General features: G+C 44.2%; 1 protein-coding gene across 4 annotated transcripts in view; it reads left to right on the top strand.

The window, feature by feature from the left end:
• The first annotated feature begins 4,220 nt into the window (after positions 1 to 4,220).
• ADTRP (androgen dependent TFPI regulating protein) overlaps positions 4,221 to 19,395 on the top strand; it is an 89,987-nt gene continuing 74,812 nt past the window's right edge. For 2 of the 4 annotated variants that reach the window (XM_079147911.1, XM_079147910.1), the window contains exon 1: positions 4,222 to 4,464. The gene's annotated coding sequence lies outside the window, so the exon portion shown is untranslated. Of the gene's footprint in view, positions 4,465 to 19,395 lie in introns of all 4 variants that reach the window. The other 2 variants (XM_079147913.1, XM_079147912.1) reach the window with 2 other exon arrangements.

Below are 19,395 nucleotides of genomic sequence, written 5' to 3'. Positions count from 1 at the left end.
CTTAAAACAGAAAGCTGAAGTATATATGTACAGGAAAAAACAGTGTGGGGTTTGGTATGATCTGGGATTTTAGGCATTCATAGGGTCTTGGGACACATCCCTGGGAACACAGAAGGGGGGATTCTTTTATGCCAACAGACAAATCACATTACTACTTTCAGTCCAGTGAAATCTCTAGATGGCACTACAGAGTGCTCAACTGGCTCTCTTGCAGGAAAACACAGCCATATGCATGCTACATGGATTGAATGGTCACCTTGCTGGTCAGAACTTGCCCGGTCAGCACACAGTAGGCCCTCAGCAATGATTTGTCAAAGGTATCACCTTCCATGATTGCAAGAGACATGACAGACAGATTAATGGCATTACCCAAGTCCCCGCAACTTCTACCTGACACCACAGATCTACCATCTGAGCTGCCTTCAGGGACTCAGGAGAGTCCAAACTGTCAGAGGAGTTTCAGACGAAAAGCTTAATAAATATTTCCTAAATCAAAACCACCCAGGCTGAATTCATTCAGTCTATGACTTTACAACAGTTGCCTTCCACAGCGAGACACTCTGCAGTTGGAAGTAAGAAGCGGGTTTTGAGTGGAAAATATTTATAAGGGGAACAAAAGCAAATGATGTCATGTTTGCCAATGACATCTTGGAGAACCAGTGGGTATTAAAAAGCGAAAACAAAAGGGACGGATGTTATAATATGCCTTTCTTTCAGGCATCCACATGCACACACCAAAATAAAGTGAACCCCTTTTAGGGGAACATTTCTGGCAGAAATAATTACTCCGTACTTATTGCTGTTGGAGTTGCAGCCCCCACAGGGAACCAGGAGGCAGAGGCTATGTGAGGAGCTGGGAGGGGAAACCAATGGGCAGCAGGCAATTTACAAAGAGCTCAGTTGGTTCTACCTGGAGAGAGGAGTGTGTATTTTAAAATATCACATTTAATTAACACTTGAAGAGGGGTATAAAGTGGTTCACACCAGTAATTCCAGGCAGCTTTTGTACTAAACAGATGAAGGGGAAAAAACCTGATTAGGCACTGCCCTTAAGTGCAGTTTCTTGGATTTCCTTTTCCCTCCTTAACATATAATAACATGGCTTAAAATTAGTTCTGACAGTTAATCAGAATGAGTGGCTCTCTTTTCCTGGAGTGGGTAGTAGGGACTCTGCGTGGTGCTGACACACGGTCCTGCTGGATGGAGGTGAGAAGGAAAGAAATGACTGGGTATTTTGTCGCAGGCAGCTCTGTGGCTCCCTCCAGCCCAAGCAGAGGGCTCTGTGGTCCCGGAGTCTGTGTGTGTCTGAGCGCGTCTGGGGAGGTCATGATCAGCCTCACAGGGTGGCTTCTCCCCCCTGCTGGTCCTGGGGGCACCGCGTCCCTCTCGAAGGCCTCGCTCCCATTCTGCCCCGCGTTGGACGTCTGATCTGTGAAGATGGAGTGCCGAATTCAATTCATGCCGTCGAATGATGAAGCAGGAAGTAGCTGAAGACAGAAATGCAAAACCAAGTCAACCCTCCCTGCCAGAGCAGAGCTTGCTTCAGAGTGGGACCAGCGTGCCCGTGTGACGGTGAGGTGAGGTAAGGTCGTCGGGGGACTGGGCAGGTGCTTCCGTCCCCGAGGGTGTCCTTAACATGGCTGAAGGGCATCTGTTCGCTCCCCCGGGAGTTTGGCTTTTGCAGTGTGGAATGCAAAAGAGTGGCTCTTCCGCAAAGGGATGCAATGGAAAGGAGTGAGGATCCAGAGTGTTAGGATGTCCCAGGAAGCTGGACAAAGGGTGCGAGGCTTCCCGGTGGAAGTGACAGCAAGGACGAGGGCGTTAGTGGCTGGGCAAACGCAGCCCAGGGATCCCAAACCCTGCCCAACGACGGGGTTGCATTCAGAATCCCGAAGACCACAGTTCCTGACATGCCGCCTCTGAGAGAAGAAAGAGGAAAGAGCTTAACGGGAAAACGTGGCCAGCTGAGCCTGGCGTGCAGGAGATCCCCGAAGCTGAGCGGATCCAGGCATCCCCAATGAGCCAGGGCCCCAGCAGGCTCTTGGCTGGGCTCCCGGAAAGGTCCCCCTGTAACTCTTCCTTTGAGGGAAGGGTGGCCACTCATATTCTTGAGGCCAGTCTTCTTGAGCTTCACAGAGGGAAGTGAACCCCTGAAACAAGAGAGAGACTTCCTGAGCACACATGCCCAGGAATTTCAGGGCTGTGTTTTGCTGTGTCCAGACAAGAAGACCAAAGAAGAAACCAATCCTCCAAAACCACTTTTAGCTATATTTTAGCTAGAAAGATACTTGTTTTCTTTAAAAAAAAAAAAAATCATGATAAAATACACATAACATAAAAGATTTTAATTGTGTTAAAGTGTGCCAGTCAGGGCGCTGAGTGCATCCACACGACCATCACCACCATCTAGTTCCAGAACATTTTCATCACTCCAAAACGAAACTCGTAGTCCCTCCCCATTCCCACCTCCCTACAGCCTCTGGAAATATCAATCTGCCTTCTGCGTCTATGGATTTGCCCCTCCTAGACAGTCCATGTAAATGGAATAATATGATATGTGTCTGGCTTCCTTCACTCAGAAATGCTTTCGAGGTTGATATTGTAACACGTGTTGCCACCTTTTCTTTTTTATGACTGAATAATATTCCATTGTCTGCAAATCCCATTATACCTTTTTCCCCTGGTACTGGGGAATCCAGCCTAGGCCCTTAAGTGATGTACTACTGAGCTACACTCCAGCCCCTATTTTTGTTTATTTATTTACCATTCAGGGGACATTTGGATTGTTTCTGCCTTTTGGATTTTGTGAATAGAGCTTTTAGGAATATTTATGAACCAGTTTGTGTTTGAATGCCTGTTTTAAATTCTTTGGGGCATGTCCTAGGACTGAAATTGCAGGGTCAAATGATAATTCTGTTCGACTCATTAATGAACGGCCAAACTCATTTCCACAGAAGCGGTGACTGTTTTCTACCTAATCCCCAACACCTGCTCTTTTCTGTATTACTATTCCTAGTGGATTTGAAGTCGTGTATTATTGTGTATTTGATTTGCATTTCTCATCTAAGGATGCTGAGCAACTTTTTGTGTGATTTTTGACTATTTGTGTATCTTCTTGGAGAACTGACTTTTTTTAAGTTCTTTACCTATTTTGTCTTTTTGCTCTTGAGTTGTAGGAGTTCTTTATATATTCTGGATACTAGACCCTCATCAGAATAAGATTTACAAAGATTCTCTCCATTTCTGTGGGTTGTCTTATAATGTCTTGATTTTCCTGTTTTTAGAGAGAAGATGATAAGGCACTCAGATGCTGCTGGGAAAATAGAATAATAACAGCTATGGAGTTCTGAGCATGGAGAAGTCTCCTTTCTCTTCTGGTCTCTGAAAGGCTGCTCATACCCAAAGCTTCCGGGAAGTCACTAACAACAGTAAGTTGCATCAGGACCCTATGTGCCAGACTTGGTGCCACATGCCTTCTGTCTTCCCTCCTGTCCTGGCTGCCCTGTGACATGAATTCCAAGATGACTTCCATCTTAGAAATTAGGAAACTGAGGTCCAAATATGTTAATAAACTGTTAGAAGCCTCGCTGGTCACAGGGTCCAAATTCAGGCCTGTCTGACTTGAAAGCCAGACCTCTTTGGATCACCCCCTGGTCTGTTCAGTTTTGTTCTGGAGAGCCAAGTCCACATGGGTGCCTCTGAACTTCTCTGGCCATGGAGAGAAGGCTCAGAAGGGGGCTTGGATTTGGGGGCCAGCACACACTCCAATCAGAGCAGCTCTGCTTTGATGTCTTCTATAATTTGGGGCTCTGGAATAAGATTTTGTTTGGGAATAAAAGAGGACTCCTGCATCTTTCCAAAAGGCGCTTTGAAAAGCACAGCTAATTCATGCCACTTCATGGGAGAAAAACTCCACAGCTCTTGTAACCTCTTGTAAAATCCAAGTGTCATGAAAGGAAAACCAGTTCTGAGGTCACAGAGGGAAACCTGCTACTGCGTTTGCACATGCCCACGCCCACACAGGCGCTCACATGTACTGACACCCTGGGACGCCCTTCCTCCATTTCCCAATCCCGCACACGCCTTCTCCAGGGGGATGGTGCCAATGGTGGAGGGAGGGGCCTCTGAACTCCCACTCACCAGAAAAAAAAGAAAAAAAAAAATGTGGCTCTTGCCAGCAACCCCGCCCGGGTTCCCGACAGCTGCTGCTGCCTAACACACCGCTCAGGTATGTGCCTGCTCACCTTGGACAGCCTTCCCAGCAGCCAGCCAGCCTGAGAGGCTCTCCCACCTCCAGCCAGCTTTCTTGCTCTTTCATAAGCAAAATGAGTTTTCACCAACCTCCGAGGGAGACCTGCTAAGAGCTGTCTATCATCCTCAGTCCTGACACTCCTAGAATGGAAGAGAGCCATTCCAAGGAAGTCCCACAAGGTGAGGCCAAGCCTTCCGAGAAATAGCTGGCAGGTGAGTGTCCCTCCTCCCTACCCGACGACTGGCTTGGATGCAGAGGTGGCTTGCGCGGCCCTGGGAGGGGACCATGTGGCCCTCCTCTGCCACAGAGCACTTCTGATCGCCCAGCCGGAGCTTGTCTTAGTGAAGTGGTGATCTGGGCCTGGAAATCCCCTGGTCCACCGGAAGTCAAGCTCGGGCTCCAGCTCTGCATCTTCCTTGGAAGGACATGCGGGCGGCCCGGGTGCATCCCATGCAGGCATGCAGAGGTCAGCACGTGAGGCTCATCAGTGCGGAGAAACAGTACCCAGAGGGTGAGGACTTGGAGGTGTGCGGCAGGGAGGTGGATTCGGGTAGCTTCTCAGAACTGCCACTTGGTTGTTCCGAACGTTTCTCCCGTGTGCCAATAAATGGTTGCCACATGTCTACTCAAATACAGCTGGGTGTGAAATCACATGAAAACGTTTAATACCATTAACTGCTTTGGTCAAGGATGAAGAGGGTTGCTGGGAGCCTCCTGCCCACCATATGAGTTGGACTCCAAATGCCAAGTGCCAAATTATCTTCCCTTCCTGTTGCCTGCCTCTGAATTTAAATACTACGCAGGGCAATTTATTTTTGTTCCTGTTTTGATCCTGAAGATTTTCAAACTGCCCGTGGGTATTTCTGCAAAAGCTCCTAGGGCAGGTGGTACTTTCTGGCTACTTTAGGCACTGAGCATGGCAGATGGGGCCACACCACCTGCAGGCAGAAGCTGCAGAACCAGGCTGGGGATAAAGCTCAGTAGTAGAGCTCTTGTCTTGCATGCCTGAGGCCCTGGGCTCCATTTCCAGGGATGGTAGGAAGGGAGGGAGAGGGGGAGGGAAAATGCAGAGCTGCTGGTGACAGCAGACGTGTCTCCGAACCCTCCTAGTGACTTGCCTGGCACCTTTCCTTCTCCTTTAATCAAGCCTACACTTTTCTGAACTTTCAGCCATAGAAGTCACTAGTAGATTAGCCAGTCAATATGGGGCTCATGCTGTCAGAAGGCCCCTGGTAAAATACACCTGGCCTGGCAGTGCTGCTGCTAAGTGACTCTGGAGGACCTAGATCACAGGAATCCAATAAGACACAGATCAAAGCAAGCCCAGGTGTGCCCTGCCACCTGCAGCCTCAGTGCATGGTTACACTGGGCCACACCCACCTCTCCAGATAAGCTGCAGCCATGTGAACCCATGATGAGTCACCCCTGGCAAGGTGGATGCCTCATCATTCAGAAATGCCTCTGTCCCCCATCTTTCTCCCTTTCAAAGTCCAGGAGTCTAACTCTGCTTTATCCTTGTCTTTATAGTCAGGAGAATTCTTCCCTATCCCCTGAGAAAGAAGAAAACTTACAGATATTCAGCCCAGCTCTGTCTGCAGGGCTTCTCAGCATCTCAGATATTTTTACATGTTGTAGTGCCTAGTCTTTTAGAGTTGTGGGAACCAGCTGGGAGTGGTAGGTGGGGATGAAGGGAGAGAAGGGCGTCCCCTCATACACTCCAAACTAATAGGGAAATCACCGACTACTATATCATGCCATTCGACCAAGCCTGATATGTATCTGCTATACCCATCACAGTTCTTTAGATGTCCAACCAGCAGGGGAGTAAATTAGCTGAGAGATTCCTGGCAAACACTGAACACCGTACATAGGACACAGGAGAGAGGAGGGATGGGTCGTGACCATGATGTATGATAGCCTCAGAAGAAAGGAGGCAACAGAGATAGGGGTGCCCCAAGAGCAACAGGAGGGGACACTGTATCATGTAACTTTTTAGGCACACCCTTCCTGCTAGATCTTCCTGTGGAAGCAAAGTAGCAAATCTCAGGGATTCCTGGTCAGAAATCCCATGATTTTATTAAAATAATCTCCAAGATACTGCTTCTGAAGACTAACGAGATTTCAATGAGTAAATGATAACACATTTACACTTGAGGATTGTGTTCGTCAGTTTTTTGTGACTGTGACCAAAATACCTGAGAAGAGCAGCTCAGAGGAGGAAAAGTTTATTTGGGTCTCATGGTTTCAGAGGTTCAGTCCATTGTCTGCTGACTCCATTGTTCTGGGCCTGAGATGAGGCAGAACATCATGGGTGAAAGGGTGGGGTGGAAGAAAGTTGCTGGGGCGGGAGACAAGATATAGTCCAAAGATCCCCCAGTGACCTACTTCCACCAGTCACACCCTGCCTGCCTACAGTTACCACCCAGTATTTCATGCAAATTATTAATCCATCAAGTGGATTAATCCACTGATGGGGTTACAGCTCTTGTAATCTGATCATCTCATCTCTGAACATTCCTGCATTGTCTAACACACGAGCTTTTGGGAGGACGCTAAAGATCCAAACTTTAATTACTTGAAATGGAGTGACAGGAGATCCACCTTTCTTACATCATGTGGGTCTGCCTGAAGCCTGCTACCATGGTCTTTCATGACACAGTCTGTAGGGAGCATTTCAAAGTGATCACAGTGGACAATTGTACACAATGTGTTAGAGATGCAGAAAGAAGCAGAATGTGGTTAGTACAAACATATTTGCTTTTCTTTTCTTTTCCTTTTATTTATTTATTTATTTTTTGGTAGTCCTCGGGATGGATTCTAAACTGTCTACTACTGAGCCACACCCCCAGCCCTTTTTATTTTATTTTGAGATCTAGCCTTATTAAGTTGCTGAGGCTGGTCTTGAACTTGTTATCCTCCTGCCTCAGCCTCTCTAGTATTTGGCATTACGGATGTGCACCACCATGCCTGGCTCCCACATACTTGCTATACTTTGCCAAATGAAATTCCTATTAGCAAAGAGAAAGAAATTAAATTATCTAACCAATTATGTTTACTGACTTTTCAAGATCATTCTTTTAAAATCATTTCTCACAAGAAATGAGAATGGTAAAAGTTTAACAAACTGCACTGCAACTGTATATGAAAAATCTGTGCTGATTTGTTCTTTTATTTCTATCTAGGGTCTTACCTTTAGCACTCTGTTTTCACACCAGGGTACAGGCAGAATTGTGTATGTTGAGGATGTCCTGAGTAGGATCACCTATGTGGAGTATATTTGCTGGACCTTAAAAGCCTTCTAGGAAATAAATTGTCCAAGCTTCTCCCTGCAAATTATGTAACTCGTCTGTTGAAAGTAGCAAAATGTACCTTCATAGAGTACTTGAATTCTTCTTTGGGTATCCAGTAATAAGTTTGTCCAAGAATCAAGATTCACACTTGACCTAGGTTTCACTGTGAACACCATGAACCAAGAAGTGCAATTGAAACAATTCTTCTTTGAGGAGGAAAAAAAAAAAAAAAAAAAAAAAAAAAAAATGGCACATCTATTAATGAGACCCAAATTTAGAAACAATTCTTGAAGATATAAGATTTACCAGGTGTACTTTCCAAAGTCTTTAGTTTATTAAAAATAGGCATACTCAAAACAAGCTCCCTCTTCGATAGAGAAAAGGAAGACCAATACTAAATGTTTAGTTTCATACCTGGAAGCATGGTGGTGCATTTGCACACACCTGCATAATGCCCACGCCTACGCCACGCCCACGCCAGGCCCACGCCCACACCACGCCCACCTCCCCCTTGCTCTATTGGTTCCTATCAGCTCCAAAACGAAGATCCTATTCTGAGCAGTGGTCACCGGGTCATAAAGCCTGGATGGTGTTACTCAGGGTCAAGGTTGCTTTGATGATCAACCATTTCCACTCTTTCCATAGTTTTGGGGGTGTGAACACAGCCTGATCCTGGACAGCCTGCATGGGGTTGAGGGAGGAATCTGATTGCAAACGCTGATTCTTGACCCTTCCTCAGACAAAGTAAAGCAGAATCTCACGGGGTGGGATGGAGAATTCTGTTTTCTAAACAAGATTCCCAAGTAATTCTTAGGCACAATGACGTTTGACCAGAAAAATTCTAAATAAATGGGCTCCTTAAGAAAATATACAAAAACAAAGCAAGACAACAAGAACAACAAAAACGAAACTAGCCTGAAGGGCTCGATTTCAATCTCATATTTATCTCAGCAACTGTGTCTGTATATATTCATAATTACATATGTAATTCGAAAATCTGAAATTGGAAATGCTCCAAAATCGGAAATTTTGAGCACTGACAAGATGCTCGGATATCGGATATCGGATTTTCAGGTTAGAAATGCTCAACCATTAAAATCTATGCAGATATTCCAAAATTGGAGAAATCTGGAATCCAAAGCACTTCTGGTCCCCAGCGTTTCTGATAAGGGAGACTTGTCTTATAACTTAACATAGGTGCTCACTTAGGTCCAATGTTCCAGAGATGTGAGAACAGCAAAGTGTAAATAAAGCAAAATAAAAAGTAATGGCAGGATTCTTCTTTAAAATACAAAAATATGTTTATTAATCTATGGTTTTACCATAATTACCAGCAAGCATGCCCATCAGGGAACATGACTCAAAAGTATTAATGATGAGGATGTGTATTCACAAGTGGTTTTGAGACTATTGTTTTATTTCATTTCTTCAGGATCTTGATAGTTGAGGTCAATTTGAGCACTAAAAAATTACAGTATGGTACTGATACATAGTTAGCTAGGACTGCCTTAGAAGATGTTTGTGTTCTGATGGAGCACCCCACTGAGCTCAAAGGGATGCATTCTAGTGGCATGTTTCAGGCTCTGGTTTGGCAGGTAGATGAGATGTGGGAACACAGAAGCTTTCACTGGGAAGATGATGCCCGATACATCTCTGGTGGCTCTTACCCACATCTTCAGCCGGGATCAGGAATTCAAGGCACTTGGACTGCAGTGAACTGTCTGTAGCCTTTCGTTCTCCAGGGGGATTCACGCCAGTTACTGCTGGGCTCTGGAAGTGGACTGAGGGCAGTGTCCTGTGAGTGTTTTTCTTCTTCAGATTTTTACTGGGGCTTTACATAGACTGATTCAGTCATAAGGATCAAACCCCTGTCTCATCGATTCACACTTACTGTGTTTTACTGGAGAAAGAAAGTTCGGTTCTTTAGCCATCTCTGCCCTTCTCTTCCTTTTAGTCTACACCACAACTGCCTCATGTCTAATTGTCATTTCCAAAAATCCAAAGTATTTTAGAAAGGAATTCGCTTTAGTGTGACCAGCTGTCCCCGTTTGTCTGAAACTGTTTAGGTTTAGCCCTGAAGACCAAGAAACCTCTCAGTCCTGGGTAAACTGAGATGACTTATCACCTCAAGGTGCTGCACTGCCCCAGACGGTAGCCACCCACCACATGGTGCTAATTAAATCCAAATCAATTAAAAAAGAATAAAATTAATAAAATTGAAAATCCAGTTCCTCATGCCCTAGCACAATTCTAGGGCTCACTGACTACATGTGCCTAGTAACTTCCATACCAGACAACACAGAAACAGAAACCCCCATCATGGCAGAAAAATCTGGCGGATACTGCTGAGCTTAGAGGGTACTTCCTGCCATTTCTAGAGCTAGTGTTATTTAAAACAGTGCCCTCATCAAATGCTGAATAAGCTCATGTGACGAGGCCACCGCCTCAGTGAACACAGAGTGTGATGGGTCAGCAAAGCTGCAGGGACAAGGTTGGCTTTGCAGAATTGGCATCAAGTTTCTGGGTCTGTGCCCTCCATCTTCTGAGAGCCCAGGAATTTATAAACACTTGTTGGCATTTATTGGAAAAGTGCACAGGCATAAGGAACATTGAACAAAGCAGCAAGAGAAGACCATTTGGCCCCTTTAAAATTGTGTCCATAGAGCATAAAGGTCACATTAATTCTGTTCCCACTGACAGCTTTTCCCTTGATGTTCAGCACAGCAGAGAGGATAGCTGGATCTAAGTGAGATAGAGCAAAGGGAGGATATTCCTGAGGAGTACCACGCTTGGAACGGGACTTGAAGTCCTTTGCATCCCGACCCCAAGCATTGGCTGGATGGAAGCTACGCAGTGGTCAAGAGTCATGGAGGGGACAGCACTCTGGCAACGTTCTTCTTCCCCCAGGGCAAAGGCAAATTAAAAACAGAAACAGAGACAAAATGACTGGGTGAAGATTCATTATTAAAAAAAATTGAATCATGAGCACAGGAATGTATTCATTTCAGAAAAGGCTATTGAACACCTACTCCAGGTCCTGCTCACTGCCTGGTGGGTCTGCACATGTTTACCGATACGTCCAGTACAGATAGAAGGAATGAGGACTTGTCAAGGTACAGGGGTTGGTAGTGGTGGTGATGGTGACGATGATGATGGTAATGATGACAGCCAACACTTATTAGGAGTGTCCCGAGTGACCAGCTCCATTTTAGATGCTTTACGTGGAAAAGTACAAGGACGGCACTTGGGGAATGTAGATGCTGGAAGGAACATGGATGTGAAAATACGACATTCTGTTTTTCAAGAGTGCTAAGAAAGTTAGCATTTCAACAAAGGAAAACCCTCGGATGTGTTATTTGGAAAGAGAGCATAGTAGAGCAATGTAGGTCATGAATTTTTTTAAATAAGTCTTTTATTTCAGGGTAAGTTAGGTTTTTTGAACAGTTGCAAAGGTAGTGCAGAGAGTCCTCATAGGATAATGGGTTTTTGAGTGAGATAACAATGACTTTAAGTCCAAGTTCTGCCATTTATTCATTGCGTGTCCTTGGGCAAAGTTATTTAACCATTCCTGTTCTTACATGTGACTTTCTCAATTGTCAAATGGCACAATAATTCTTGCTTTAGGATAATGTAAAGAAGAAAACAATGAGAGATTTTGTACAAAGTATCTGCTTGGGCCATTGGTATGCTTAATCTATGTTAGCATTTATTTTTATTTGTATGGATGATGTCTTTAACAAATTAATGAAATCATATATTACAATGAATTAAAATGGCCAATAGCTAATAATGACAGGCTTATTTCTTCAAGGGGTAAATTCCCTTTCTTTCCTTACTCCATTCCTTTTCTCAGGTAGATGAAGGAGCCTTTAGTTCTAATCTTCACTTGGCTTCACCAAGCCAAATGGGTCCACCATCTATTCTTCCTGTGTCACCCACAAAGCCTCTTTCTCTCTCAGGATACAGAGGAAACTGGGAGCTGGTGTGCTCCTTGTCTTAGTCATTCAGATGATTTTAACAAAAATACTATACATCACGGAGCTTGAACAACAGACATTTGTTTCTCGGGCCTGGGGGCTGGACAGTCAGAGGCTGAGGGGCCAGTCTGACTGGTTCCTGGCACAGCCTTTCTTCCTGGTGTTATCCTCCTGTGGTGGAGAAAGAAGCAGCAAGCTCTCAAGTGTCTCTTCTTACAAGGGTGCTAATCCCAGGACTCTGCTTTCCTGTCCTAATCACCTCCCAAAGCCCCATCTCCAAACACCATCACACTGGGGAATGGAATTTCAACATATGGATGACAGGGAGGAGACACCAACATTCTGTCCATGCCCCTCATTCTGGGTGGGAAGCTGGAATGTTCTGCTCTGGTTTGTTCAGCAGGAGCTCACGGATGGGGCCCACACAGCACCCTCTCAGGGGTTCTGGGGCCAGGCCCAGCAATCCTCTCCTCTGTGGGACTAGAAAGTGCCACCCCCAGCTGCCCATTGTCCCTCTACGGAGCCACAGATGGGAGTGCAGGGGAAGAGAAACTGGAGTACCAAGCAGCTTCCACAGCACCTCTTTTTTCCCCTTTCTGTGATGGCTGAGGCTACGAGAGCCATTTCCCTCCTCAAACAGAAAGTGCTCCCAAGATACAGCAGGCTTCCCTGGGGCTATGTCATTCATGCACCTTTCCCTCCGCCATTGATTAACAGTCTTTCCTACCACCAGATTTCTGGAGAAGAAACTTCTTCTAAGCAGACAATATTTGGGCTGTGCATTCAAAATCAGTTTTCCGAGGCTTAAAGATTTGAAAAATAGGTGATTTTTTTTTTCTATTACCCAGAAGATACTTCGAATTATCATGTAGTCTTCATCTTGGCTAAAACAGGGGTATCAGCTTAACATTGAGCGTTGTCTGTTCCCTTATTTGCATGAATTTATTCCCACCCCAAGGAGACATTTCTTCTCTCTCTCTCTCTCTCTCTCTCTCTCTCTCTCAGAAAGCTGGTGATACTTAAGGTCAATTTCACTTGCCCTTTTCAATTCCTAAGAAACTTAGTAGGGGCTAGTGGGAAATTCTGGGTCATTATAGTCTCAATGGAAAGCCCCAGAATGAGAGTAAAGATTTGTCTTCAGTTTGAAAGCTAATGTTGGTCTTCAGACAACTGCGAAATATGTTTAGAAATTGTTCCCTCCCAAGGTCTTCTGGAAAGCATTCAGGTTGCTAGCAAGAGAAAGGCTACTGATAGATCTGGACCCTCCACCAGGCTCTCACAAACATACAGCAGAAGTTGCTCTCACAAACACTTTCTAGAAATGAGGTACTAGTTGTGAGCCACCTGGGTGCTCAGACCAGTTGGAGGCTGTACAGAGAAATGTTCTCCAAGTACTTCCTGTCGTAAAACCTAGTGCACCTTGGGTGCTCACCACCCCAGTGCCCCTGCCCCTCTCGGTCTGCCCAGCGTGCTCTGGGGTGTGTGCTCTTGTTGTTCCCATTTCACAGCGGAGGAGACTGAGACACCAAGTTTCACTCACTCACCGCTGGCCACACAGTGGGAAGAACTCACCCAGGATGGACAGCAGGAAGCTCTGATGAAAGACCTCACTTGATGGCCACTTGGTGGAAACATTTTCCCTCACTTCATTTTGGAGTCCATACTTTTTCAGAAGCCAAATTTGAACTGCAGGTAGCAGCCTCATTTAAATAACAGAAAGCAATTGAGAGCCCCTGCAAACATCTCCTGGGTCCTCCTTTCCCTCTTAGCGTTCCAAAGAGGATGTCGGGGACTGTAGAGGACAGAGCCTCAGCGCCCAGGTGGAAACTGCATCCCTGGCTTCTCGATCCAAAATCTTCTCTCTTAGCTCCGCAGCCGATGCCAGCTTTGAAATAACAGCCAGATGCTCATGCTAACTCCACTAAAAAGCCAAAGACTAGGGAAAAACGGATTTATTTATTTAAATACATTTATACAAATTTATTTATTTATTTATTTATCCCTTGCCACAAAAGTAGGGAGGGCGACTTTGGTAATTGGAGGGTTGACGTGGTGCTGCTGAGAGCTGAGCCTCTCAATCAGCTCCCCAGCAATTCAAGTAAGTTCGTCGGTGACAAGGCCGTGGTACTGGAGAAGAGTCTTGAAGTCCAGTAGTCACACTTCATCTCCTCTGGACATAGGCTTCTTCCAAGTCCTTTTAACATGGCTCCTTCTGAGTCTTACAAGGTGGAGAGAGAAGAAAGAAACGGCAGAATGTCATGGAAAAAGCTGTGATATCTTTCAAGACACAGTGGACAAGGGGCTGGGGGCTGGAGCTGAGGGCCAGGACCCGGCTGCTCTCACCAGTTGATAACTAGCGGTACTTCCGTGCTGGCAGGTCACAATCTGCACAGCATCCTGATCCCCAGCAGGCCATGTTCAAAGAACTCTACTTTGGCAAAGATAAGAAAGAGGGGCTGTTTTTCTTTTATGTCATTTATTTGGGGTACCCATAAAACAAATTGAGATCAGTTTGAGTAGCCAAAAACACCATTAGCACTCTGGAGGAGACTGATGGAAGATACTCAGTGAGCATACACAAGCCCCGACCAACCAAGTGACGTGAAGCCGTTCCAGATGAATAATTAACGTGCAAGAAAAGTGACTGCGTGGGGAGCAGAGAAGCCAAAGGGGCCAACAGGTGAGACCTTCCTGTGAACAGTGACCCATAAGGCTTCCTTCTCTTCCACGCAGGTTCAGGACAGCATTTTTATTCACCGGCAGTAAATGATCAACCAAAACAACTCTGCAGTGAACCATCAGGTAGGTCTTTTTTTTTTTTTTTTTTTTAACCTTTTTGTTTTTGTTTTTCAAGATAAGGGGATTTTTACAAGCCCCACAACCTGTTCCTTGTTTTTATGAAACACTACCCCATGTTTCCAGGCAGAAAAGCAAAAACTTTCGAAAGGTCACGTGATGTCATTTCAGCAATGTAGAAATAAGAAAACCAACTAACAAGCGATAAAGGATGTCTCTGATAATGATCTTTGGCAAGCCTATCTTACCTCTGAATGTAAGTGTATGTATTTGATTCTAGAAAGATTTCACTTTGAAATTCGATAGCTGCAATTCTTTAATAAAGGCCACTTGTTCATTAAGGGCTGGATTAATCTGAGTTGGATTATGCAGGAAATCCAATCCTGCCCCATGATAGGATCCACTTATCAGCATCGTCATTGAGTGCAAGAGTGGGCAGATGGAGGAGGAGGCAAAGAAAGCCTTTTCCTCTCCCCAGGGAAGGAGCTGAAGCCTGAAAACATGGAGAAGATCCCAAAGTGCACCCCTCAGCCTTGTGGATCACAACTAGGAGTGATTTTCTCCCCAGAGGGATTTTTGGTAATGTCCAGAGACAGTTGGTTGTTATACTAGGGCCCCTGTGGCACCAATAAGTCAAGTCAGTCAAAATAGTATTGTTAACAGGCTCAGAAAATTTAATTGTCATCAGAACCTTGGCCTACAAAAGTCAGATCAAGATCCCTGTGCAGGGTGACTAACTGCTAAATTACAAAATTCAAATGTAACATTGGGTCTCCTAAGACAATAGCCAATATGTCCAAAATATAATTAAAAAGCAGCTATCATATCAAGAATGAGGAAACATCACATTATTATTATTATTATTAGATACTAGAGATTTAACCCAGGGAGGGGACTCTACCACTGAGTCATACCCCAGCCCTTTTTATTTTGAGACAGGGTCTCCCTTAGTTGCTAAGGTTGGCCTTGAGCTTTGATCCTCCCGTCTCAACCTGCTGAGTTGCTAGGATTTCAGGCATGAGCCACCTTGCCCAGCTAAAAATAACATCTTGAATGACAACAACAAAAAGGGCCATCAATTAACATAACATAGATGAGTCGAATGCTAGATTTATCCAGTGAAGACTTTAAGGCAGTTATGAAAACAAAGCTCAATGACCAATTATGAATCTCTTGAAATAATTGAAAAATAGAAAATATCAGCAAAGAAATAGAAGTTATAAAAAAGACCCAAGGGGGATTATAGAACTGAGAAAATCATAATAACAGAAATAACAACTTCACATAGCAGGATGGAAACACAGAGCACAGAATCAAAGAACTTCCGTGTGCATGGACGGCATTTGCCAGTCTAAAGATCAGAAAAAAAATAGGCCAAAAACAAAAAGAGGGGACTGGTGAGAAACCAAAAAAAAAAAAAGAGGAAAAAAGGTCACATCATGGGAGTCCCACAGGAGAACAGAGGAAGAACGCGGTTGAAAGAGCATTTGAAAAAAACATCATGGAAGAAAACTCCCCAGACTTGATGAAAGGCATAAACCTACAGATTTAAGAAACTGAAATATTTTCAAATATGGCTCAGCATACCATCACTGAACTTCCAAAAACTAAAAACGAACTTCTGAAAGCAGCCCCCCCAAAATACACCTTAACCATGGGAAGCACAAATGGAAATAGCTGCACACTTCACCCCTGAGGCCCCAGGGGCCTAAAGGATGGTGCAGCCCCCAGCCAGGGCTAGGAGAGCCCAGGACGAACCCTCTATCTTACAAAGGTATTCTTCCGAAGTCAAAGGTAAGTAACGACACTCTCAGGTGATGAGAACTAGCAGACCTACCCTTAAAGAAGAGTTAAAGGAAGTCACTCAGCCTGGAAGACATAAAAGAAGATCTAAAGCCTTAGGAGAGACAGAGGAACTACGCAAGGGACAGAAATATGGAACAGTGATCGACTTGCTCTTCTCACGAGTTTCATGCATGATACTTAATAACAAGTACAAAAATGAGAGCACCATCTGAGAGTCCAGGCTGAGAAGTTTGAAAGGGAGAAGAGGGAGGGATTAATGTAGAAGCAAGGAGTCCACACCCCTGGAAGCGGTCAGACTTCAGCATCCGGAGAATGCAATAGGTTGTATATGTGTTGTTACACCCAGAGCGTCCACTAGGAAAACTGTACAAGAGATACAGACACTATGAGTAACTCAGGAAGGAATTCTAAAAAGTGTTCACGTCGCATGAAGGAAGGTGAGACCAGAGATATCAGAAACAGGAAACACAGCAAAACAAGTAATTCAGAGGAAGAGTCCTAACCTATCAACAGCTACCTTAAATATAAATGATCTAAGTATACCAATTGTAAGGCAGATATTGGACCACTGTATAAAACCCACGGAACATGTTCCAACTATATGCTGTATACAGGAAACTCATTTTAATTTAAACAAAACAGACTGACAGAAAAAGTAGTGAAAAATACCATGTTTTACAGCATAATTGTAGCCACTGCATTAATGTATATTCACAAGTGTTTCCATGCTTCCTAATCTTACACCAAAGAGATTTAATAATAAATGATTTGTAAGTAGTACTGATACAATTTTTAAAAAATGCTTCATATAATGGTAGTACCTCTTTTTTGCAAACCAAAAAAATTGCTATAAAATCTGCAACAATTATGTGGAGAAATATCATGTATATTTTGTAAGCCTTGATTTTAAAAAAGAATAGCTTTATTATGTAACATGAAGTATACTTTATTTGAACAAAGAAGCTTACCAGCAACAAAGAGGCACATTACATACCTAAAATGGTTAATCCACCAGGAAGACATAGCAATCCTAAAGGTGTATGAACCAAACAACAGAGTCTCAAAATACATAAAGCAAAAACTAATAGAGCTGAAAGGAGAGATAGACTAATCCATAGTTATTATTTTTAGAGACTTCAACAAATTCTTCAACAAATAATAGAGGCGTTAGGTTGAAAATCAACAAAGTGCCATTCACATATATGACTACACAAGAGTCATGTTTTTCTATATAGACTGCTAAAAGAAAACAGAGCTTAATTGACTCTGTTCTTATGATGAATTTCACACCAGAGTTTCAAAGCCTTGAAACTGGAAAGTGCTGATTGGCCAGTATCGAATATTTTTGGAATTTTAATGATTAATTCAGGATGTAGAAGTCTATTTTGAAATACCTGAGTTACATTATGAGAAAAATTACACATTTCTGATTACCAGAGATGTAGAAAATGTGAAATCTGACAGTCTAAAAATGGTTTTTCTGGGCAGACAGTTTCTCTTTAACAACTTCATCAGATCTCACATAATCAAGTGACTTACAAACTAATTCACACAAGAGAAATTCACTTGAAAATCCTAGAACTTGGATAAAAGAAAAAAAAAAGTATAATTAAAACAACAACATCAACAACAACATGAAAGCACACTGACCTAGTTGTTACGAGATCTACGTTCTGGTCCTTGCCCCTGCAGTAATAGCTGTGTGACTTGGGGCAAGTCCCTCAACCTCTCTGAACTTTAATTTTCTCATCTGGAAGATGAAGAGGTTGAACTAACAGACCTCCAGCTTTGTTTTTTTCCTTTAATCTAAACTCTTTAAATAAGGTGAGTCAATATCATGCTTGTAAACAGGAAGAGTTCTTTGGCCTTTTAACTCAAAAGGCAGCTTGAAAACTTACTGACAGAGAGCTCTCTCCCTGAGTGAGTCTAGGAAGATGACCACACACTGCGTTCCTCTGTAAAAGTGAAGTTGGAGATCAAAGAGGAAGGCAGATGGGAATCAGTTTTCCTAATGCCTGGGCACAGTGGTGGTTGAAGAGGGTTATTATAGACTCATAAAAAATACTAAAATAAAAAACAACTCAAAAAACAAGTCCTGTTGCCCTTCGGCATTGGCTTAGTTTGGTGGTTGGAAACCCACACATGTTCTCAACAAACAAGACTTCAGACGGGGGCCCTTTCCTGAAAGTTCTAGTTTTTGAAAAGCGGGGAAGTCACAGTGGCCTCTGAGAAAAACAAGTCCTCTTGAATTGGACACAAATAACCCAAAAGGTCCACCGCCTCACCCGGCACGGGGATCAGGGCTCCCAGGGAAGGAAGATCCGGGTCTCCCTGCACCTTGACTTTAGCTGGGCCCCATACACACTTCTGTTTCCAGAATCACCTCCTTTGCCTGGGGAGAGGTGCTTCAGAAGGCAGTGAATGTGGTATTAATTCAGAGACAGCGGGTGGTTTTAGGGAAATACAAACGGAGCTGGGAGAGAATAATCAGGAGGCCCAAGAGACCCCCTAAGCATACCCGAGAATACCACAGTGGCAGAATCGATTCAAGCAAACATCAAATTCTGACTCACATCTGTAGTTTCCTGACACCACGTGTTGTGCTGAGGAGCTCAGAGTCCTCTTGGCTGCATCGGCTAGTGGTCCTGCAAAGAAAGCCAGCCCCCTCATCTGAGAATTTAATGGTGAAACTGTTTCCCCAAAGAGAGACCGAGTTAAGTGAGCTCCTGAGGCTGCGGAGGAAGAGACCATTTCAGAAGGTCTCTGTAGGCTGAGAGGGTGAGTGGAGGAGGACTGGTCCTGCTGGCTTATCTGGTCTTGAAGCTTAAAATTATTGGAATTCATTGGTAGTTGTTTGCTTAGTACAGTAGCTGGGGAGTCTCTCCCTTGTGTCAGAATGAAACTACACTCCTCAGACCTGTTCACCATAATCTCATAATCTGTGCCCAGACATCCCCATTTCCTTTTCAGCATACACTTGTTTATGTGTGATCATCACCTTCCAGAACCTTCCACTGTGGCCGGCTCTGTGGTCTACATGGGTGTGGCAGGGTATCTGTGTGGGCTTAGGGCTTCCCTCCAATTTCTTCAGAAGCCCTAGTTCAACAGTTCCTTAGCTCAGTTCATGTTGCACCTTTGGGCGGCAAAATGATCACCCCTCTAGATTCCTTGAGCCCCATTACAGATAAGGAAATTCACCGCTATGTTAGCCAGTTTCCTGTCACTGTGACAAAATACCTGAGAAATTAATTTAAAGGAGGAAAGGTTTATTTTG

Source organism: Sciurus vulgaris (genome assembly GCF_902686455.1).
Source record: "Sciurus vulgaris genome assembly, chromosome: 7".
Taxonomy (NCBI): Eukaryota; Metazoa; Chordata; class Mammalia; order Rodentia; family Sciuridae; genus Sciurus; species Sciurus vulgaris.
Note: the sequence above shows the minus strand (reverse complement) of the source record. Positions and strands in the feature narration are given on the sequence as shown.